Below are 8,580 nucleotides of genomic sequence, written 5' to 3'. Positions count from 1 at the left end.
GATGATTCTTTTAGTTTCGAAGATTTCCAGAAAATTCATACTAGGGCGTATGTAAATCTAAACTTCCTTGCACAAGCCAATGCTGACCTCAATGAATTTTATCTAGGTCTATCATAGAATAATGCCGAAGCCGTTGGCCAAGTGGCAGTGGGCCAGCTGTTCCCTTGCACTCAAGACCCTTCGTTCCTGAACTCTCTACCATTGAGGTCGATTCGCGAAAAAGGTATTCACACTTGGCCCAAAGCTGATGTTATTTTTCGTAGATGGCATGCACGTCTTGTGAATCATGGCCCTACCAAGGCAATTTTTGATCGTGCTAGGATTTCAGACTTATTAGAAATCGCTCTTCAACCTCCAATTTTCGACCCAGTGTTTTTTCCGATTGCTTTGAGTTTTTGGTCTTTTGAATATAATACCTTCGTTTTCCCTCTTGGTCCCATGTCTATTACATTAAGGGACGTTGGAGCCTTAGTAAATCTTCTGCCTTTGGGAGATACCATCTTTCCTGGTATCTTGATTTCTAGTGTTGGCTCGAAATTTGACAAGAAACTTACTGAGTCCTATTCAAGCATGCAAGGCTTTTATAATCATTCAAGAGCTGAACCTTCCCATACTGAGCGTGTGACCTTTCTTCAAATTTGGCTCTGTAAATATATTCTCTGCGTGCCAAGTATGAAACCTTCTATGAGCTACTTACCCATAGCGCATGAACTGGTGCATGGTAGGCCTTGGAACTTATGTTCCTTCTTTTTAGCTGCCCTTTATAGAGGCATGGCTTCCATTATATCTCAACTGAAGAATGGTGCATCTCCGACTGGCAGTGGGCCCCTTTGGTTCACTCAACTGTGGTTGAGAGCATACTTTCCACCACTTTGTGCTCCATCCATTTCCCTTCGTTCTGTTAGCTGCTATAGGCTAGCCATTGACTCATTGAACCCTGTAAATATATCCAGTAGGGACTTTTTTTTATTCTTTTATACCTTAAATTCAATTCCTTCCTTTTTTTCCTTTTCTTGCTCACTTGACTCCAGATTATGTGCAACCTCCATCCACCCTGGACAGTGCGAGTGCCTCTCTGCTTGTTTGGTTTCAGTTTTTGGTTGGGAGGGAATTGTTCTACGATATTTTAACTGAAACCAATGCCAAGGCTGGGGTTGAAATATATGCTCCCCAATTTTTCGCTCACCAACTTTGGTTTGGTCAAACTTGGCCTGTTCCTCCTTGCTACTCCAAAAATTTGACAGATTGTTTTCACACTATTAATAAGGTAGAAGTACAAGCTGTAGATGCTCGCAACATTCTTTTGACGAGAAAATTTTTATTAGCCTCTTTCAATTCAAGCCGTGCCGTCCATCCTCTTTTTGAACAGCTCTGGCCATCAGTAAAACGTAGATTGTTTGCAACTGATGCTAATCGCGCCTTCCATTTACTGGATCAGGCAGACACTTCCTCTACTTCTCCTATTTTGGTCGCCTCTGTGTCCATTAGGAATCATTCCTCCCCTGCTCGTGCTAAATATCCTATCTTTCCATCTGCTTCTCTACCTGCCAAGGCTACTGCAGCTAAAGGTGCCTTAAGCCACAAACGGCCAGCTTCAGCATTTCCCATTTCACGAGATGATGATGATGATGACGACGACATTCCTCTCATCCTTAGGAGAAAGGTAATTGAATTTGTTTATTCACAAACATACTTTTCTATGTACTAATGATTTACCTAAATTTCTCAGAAAAGTTTAGCCTCTCCTTCGAAGGCTTTGGTTTTGGTAACTTCTGCTTCATCATCTTCTGCTGAAGCTGCTTCGTCCAAATCAGCTGATGAAGGGACTATGCTTAAAGAGAAACCCTTAGTCTCAGAATCTTCATCACAACCAGTAGAAGGGCTCCCTTCTTCCCAGGGCACCGACCCCCCAAATGTCGAACCAGAAGGTAATACATATTTTAATGTTTTACCTTTGCTTGTGCTACTGGTTTCTGATTCGTTGCTTCTTGAATTATGCAGAGGCTCCCATGGGCCTGGCCGTTGTGACAGAGTTTTCTTGCCCAGATAAGGGAAAATCCCCATAGGTGGTGGAGCCAACTAGTGATATGCTTGAACTTCCCAAGATTGCTGATAAGGTAACCTTTTGCTTCACTTTCATTTTTGCTTCGTTTATTGCAGTCGAAGTCCTCAATGTTGGCATTTTTCTTTGCAGGGTGCTGATGATATTGTGTGTTCCATCCAGGACTTGTTCACTTCCTGGGGACAAGTCAAGACGTCTCGTCCTACTTCAACCAGTCATCCTTCTGCTTCATCTTTTGCTTTTTTGAAGGAAAATATGAAGTCTCTCAAGCAGTCGGTACTTGAGTATGTGTCTTTTATGGACATGGATATCGGCCAAGCTAGTGCTACTAAACATAAAGATAAGTTTAAGCTATTGAGTGCGAAATTGGCGCAAGCACTTACATTTCCGTCGCTCAATGTTTCTGCTGACTTTAAAGTGACATTGAAGGTTGTCCACTCTGACATCCTCTCCTTGCTAGCTAAAAATGTTGAATTGAAGGCCAGAAGTACTCAATATTTTCGTGATGCATCTGAAAGAGAGTCTTTGCTTCTAGAGATTAACAAAGCTGAGGATGAATTGAATGAAATCTCTTCTGACGTTATGATCGAAGACTCTTTGATGATAAGCTTGGCTGCATAGATGAAGGAGCTTCAAGCAAAGATGAACGACTGTTGGGTGAGAATGGCTGCTAAAAAGCGTAATGCTTCCCAAGGAATTGAACGAACCAAGTCTTTGGTTGAGCAGTATAAAAAGCTGGAGGTTGATGATGATTTTGTAACTGAATTAAATGTTGCTTCTTCTCAACAGAGTGAAGATTGGGGAAGACTTAGGGAAAGAATATGTTCGGCTTGGGGTGAATTGTAATTAAGACATCCAATACCTTAACTTTCCTTTTGTAATTCGCACTAATTGCCATTGATAATTTTGAATGTAACAGCAGCTATCGTCATTAATGAATGACTATTTTGTCTACTTGCTTATTAATTGACGTTGTCATTAATCGTCAAACCCCCAAGCATTTAATTGCTTTATGCTAAGATTCATGTACATTCTTTTTTGGTATTCCCATCTCTTTTCCCAAAACTTTGGGCCATTTGATTTCAGTTATTAGGCACGAATGTGGCCGTTCATATTCTGTCTTTTCACGTTCACACCTTTATAAATGAGTGTGTATTTTGCACTTATCGTTTTCATTTCCATTCTTTTTTTCAAAAACTAATTTGCTGCCATCGTTTGGCATCTCAACAATTGATCCAAAATTTTTGTCTTCCATAGAAATGGATCATTTGATCCGCCCATTTTGCTATCTGTCTTTATGTCACCTTTGGTATGGGAGATATATGAAATATTCTTTGGCCAACAAAGGTCTTCCCATCGTCTCCATGTTCTTTATAAGGAGTTCATTGATGGAAGGCGATTTTTGAGGATGCCTTTCAAGCCACTTCGCTTGCTGAGAGTGCTTCTCAGTCTCTTTGCCCGTTATTGCAGCAATGTGATCAGGCAAGATATTTGAGGGTACTTTTCTTCCTTTTTGCTTGTTGAGAGTGCTTCTCGACCTCTCTGCCTACCCTTGCAGTAGTGCGATTAGGACGGCGATCAAGACCGGTTCATCCTCTTACTTGGCGATCGACCGAGGAATTAGTTTGCTCTCAATTGTAACTCATAGAGCATTTAGTATTTTGTATCTCACAATTTGTAATGAATATTTGATAACAAAGGAATTTATTTGAACGTATTTCATTCTTCCCTTATTTATCAACGATCGTTCAACGTAATTATATTGATTATGCTTTTATTTGTTCACTTTCTCATAAGGAAGGAACATACTTTTTTAAATATTTGCCATTAATGAACCTCATATGCTTGGTGCCATCTAAATCTTCTAAATGATAGGCTCCATTAGGCAACACATTATTTACTTTATATGGCCTTTCCCAAATGGGTGACCACTTACCATACTTTGGATTCTTGCTATCCAAAGGAAGTATTATTTTCCAAACCAATTCGCCCAGGCTAAATGACTTGGCTATAACTTTTTTATTATAAAACTTAGCCATCCTTTGTTTTTGAACTTGCAATCTATCTAGGACGTTCAACTTTAATTCGTCCAACACCAATAAGTTTTGAACAAGTGATTCGGTATACTCACCATCACTTAACTTATGTTGCAAACACACTTTGATTGATTGTATATTGATTTTCATAGGCAAGACGGTCTCCTGTCCATAAGTAAATTAGAAAGGAGTAACTTCGGTACTTGACCGAGGCGACGTCCTATAAGCCAATAAGGCCTTGTTTAGACATTCGTGCCAATTTTTGACATTTTCATCTATCATTTTCCTTATGATATTTTTTAGAATCTTATTAGAAGATTCTGCCTGTCCGTTGGATTGAGCGTAATATGGTGTGGAGTTCACTAACTTAACTCCAAACTCGCTCAAGAATTTCTTCACTTGATCTCCATTCAAAGAAGTTTCGTGATCTACTATCAAAGTTTGTGGAATCCCAAATCTATAAATAATATGATCACGGATAAATTCTATAACACTCTTTTGGGTGATCTCCTTTACTTCTACCCACTTAATGAAAAAATCAGTTGCAACTATAATAAAGGTATGTTGCTTGGACGATGGGGGATAAATCTTCCCTATCAGGTCTATCGCTCAACCCTTGAACGGCCAGGGTTTGATAATGGGTGCCATCTCTCTTGCTGGCGCCCTTTGTATTGGACCATGCTTTTGGCAGCTAGACAACTCTTCGCATATTGAACACATGATTCTCCCATCTTGGGCCAAAAATATCCATTCCTAATAATTAACAATCTCATCTTTTGGCCAGCTTGATGAGCTCCACATATCCCTTCTTGAACTTCAGTCATAATTGTTCTAGCTTCTTGCAAACCTACACATTTTAGTAATATACCATCAGAACGTTTCTTAAACAACTCTTCATCTATCAATATATAGTTTAGCAAACGCAACTTCATTTTTCTACTACCTCCTTTATTAGGTTCTTTAAGGAACCTTTTAATCTCTGCCCTCCAATCTATTACATCTCCATCTCGTATACAATGAATTTCAATCCTTCTCACCCTTCTTTGGACTACGGGCAATATTACTCCATATTCACAAGTAGATTTCCAATTTAAAGCTTTAAATACCCTGAGGCCATCTGGGCCAACTCATTTGCTATGTCATTATATACCCTATTAACACATTGAAGCTCTACTTGGTCGAATTCTTCCAACAATTCTTGGGCGATTTCATATTGACTTATAATGGAATCACTTTGGCACTTAAAATCACCGATCAATTGGTGAATTACCAAGTGAGAATCGCCTCTAACAATCACATTCTTTATCTCCATATCTATCATTAATTCTAAGCCCACGATTAAGGTTTCATATTCGGCTTGATTGTTGGTGCACATTCTATCCAAAGTAAATGCGAACTTGTAACAAATCCCTAAAGGATTTATCAATGCTACTCCTACTCCTGCACCTTTAGAGATTTTTGACCAGTCGAAATATAAAACCCAAGGTTTTAATTCGAATGAATCGATTCTAATTCAATTTCTTCAGGCATGTCAAGGCATGGATGATCGGCCAGAAAGTTAGCCAAAGCCTGATTTTTGATTGCCTTTTGGGGTATGCATTGTATTTCGAATTCTGATAACGCTAAAGTCCAAAGGCCTACCCTTTGGTGTAAAATAGGGCGAGAGAACATATACTTAACAAAATTTACTTTAGAAATCAAATAAACGGTTACGGGCCGTAAATAAGTCTTTAATTTCGTACATGTGAAATACAATGTAAGACATAATTTTTCAATGGCAGAGTAATTACATTCACATTTTGTTAATCGTCTACTCAAGTAGTAAATCACCCTTTCTTCATCAAATTGGTCTTCTTGCGCGACCATTCCAGCTATTGATTCTTGTTCAGCCGATATATACACTTTCATTGGCCGTCCTTGAATTGGTGACAACAATACTGGTGGACTTGATAAATATGTCTTTAGGCTTTCAAAAGCCTTTTGATGCTCTTCTTTCTAGATGAATTCGTCCTGATTTTTCAGCTTTAAAAGCGGCGAAAAAGCTTTAGTTCGCCTTGTATAGTTAGAAATAAAGTGTCGTAAAAAGTTTACTTGGCCTAGAAACCTTTGCAATTCTTTTTTATTACTAGGTGGTTTGACCTCTAAAATGGCCTTCGTTTTATTTTTATCCAGTTCAATCCCCCTTTTTGTACTAAGAAACCAAGGAAGGTTCCTGCATAAACACCAAATGTATATTTCAAGGGATTCAATTTTAGTTTATATTGCTTCATTCACTCAAATGAACATCTCAATTATTCAAAATGGTCCTCTTCTTTAATAGATTTGACCACTATATCATCTATATACACCTCAACAAACTTGTCTACCATATCATGAAAAATCAAGTTCATTGCCCTTTGATAAATCGCTCCTGCATTTTTCAGGCCGAAAGGCATAACTACCCTTTCAAAACATCCTAGAGATCTAGGGCATTTAAAGATAGTTTTGTGTATATCTTTCTCAACTATATAAATTTGATTGTATCCTGAATACCCATCCATGAATGAATATATTACGTGTCCGACAGTCGAGTCTACTAAAAAATCTACTGTAGGCATTGGATATTCATCTTTAGGTGTGGCTATGTTTAGGTTCCTAAAGTCTATGCACACACTTAATTTACCATTTTTTTTAGTACTGGCGTGATATTGGACAACCACTCGACATTTCTGGCTGTTCTAATAAAGTCTGCTTTTAATAATCGCTCTATTTCTTTCTTAATCTCAGGAAGTACATTAGGAGCAACGCGCCTAGGATGTTGCTTATGAGGTTTAAAATTTGGCTTGATTAGAAATCTATGTTCCACCAAATGTCTATCTAAACCAGGCATATGTTCATATTCCCAAGCAAAACAATCCTTACATTCCTTTAATAAAGCGATTAATTTATCACTAACCTCTTGATCGAGCATCTGGCTGACGAATGTTGGGCGATCTTCTCCTTCATTGCCAATATTCACTTCAATCAGAGGGTTAGATCTCACCCTTTCTTCATCTGGGCAGATCCAATTGCACCTCCATTTTTCATTCCCAATGCTTTTTCAACTGCTGCTTCAAGTTTCATATTTTCAGCGCCATATATTGCAAGATATTTTGTCAGATCTCTAATATCAAGCAATTTCCAGTCTGCCTCCCTGAACGCAGCCGCAATGTAGGATTTCTTATCGTCGATGTTATGGCCAACAAAAATCCTCCTCTTTAGAAAGTTCACAAACTTTAACGATATAGTTTTGAACTCACAATTGTTTCTATGATGAGGATTGAGATGTTGAAAAATCAAAGCCTCTTCCTCCGCTGAAATAATGAGGGTATTTAAAAAATCATTCTATTTTTTATTTTGTTTATCATCAGGGAATTTTGTGTTCAAATTGAAGCTTATGGTTTGACTATCCTCTCCTAGTCAAAATACTACAGTTTCAATCTATCCTTCACTGTTTCAATCAAATCCGAGTAAAAAAGAAACTATCCTTCAACAGTTTCAACAAAATCACAGTCAAAATACTAGTCGGTGTTTTTCCCAAATAGAACTCTAGTTGGCCAACAATTGTGAGAAATTCCCCCATTTCTTTGTCCACCAGCTGCCATAAATCCTGATTGTTCAAGTCTCAGATCGTTTTTCTTGTTCCCAGCTGCCTCTAGACCATTTTGTCAATGTCAAATTGACGGTGAAATTCTTTCTCGAGATTTAGGATCTGAAATAATTCCCGGTCTTTTCTCGAAAGGAAGATGCAAGAGATGCATTTTTCTCTTTCATATTGTCACATACAAGAGTGTTCCGCTTAGATAGTTCAGAAGTTTCAGTGGTAAATCTACGAAGCGTCGGTTATTTGCATGATGGTCGCTCGTTCTTTGATACATCAAGGTATCAAATCTGCTTGCAACAACCAATGTGGTAAGAAATTTTGTCTTTTCATCTTCAACCACAATGTGCCGTGTATTGACATCGAACCCAATGTCCTTACTACCTCCATCTTCTCTTTTAATCCATTCTTCCAAATGGATTTTGTCTGTGGTGATGGTGGTGGTAACCAAGCGTTTCTTGTGAAATGGGCAATCAACCTCATATTTCCGGAGATTAGGACGTGTTTTTGATCTTTGGAGTGAAAGAAGGTTTTATATTGAAAGAGATATTCATGTTTGAAAAAATGTTTGAAGAGGAACAGTGGAGTGAACTTGGAAACCTATAGGAACTCTCTTTTTATCAAAAGCACCGTGTCCTTGGCAATATATGACCATGGGATACTGTATGGATTCACATCATATTATTAGTTTCTTGCTTTATGAGGCACTTAGGCTTTTAAATTGTTTAGAATCTTACAAGAGTATTTTTTGTGTTTACGATTCCTTTGTAATGCCTATTCCCTTAAATTTTCTGATTTGTATATCTTATAACATTAATTTGAGATACCGTGCTTGTGGGTTTTATGTCAATCTACAATAGCAT

Source organism: Olea europaea, unplaced genomic scaffold (genome assembly GCF_002742605.1).
Source record: "Olea europaea var. sylvestris unplaced genomic scaffold, O_europaea_v1 scaffold2123, whole genome shotgun sequence".
Lineage (NCBI taxonomy): Eukaryota > Viridiplantae > Streptophyta > Magnoliopsida > Lamiales > Oleaceae > Olea > Olea europaea.
This window is presented reverse-complemented; position numbering follows the sequence as displayed.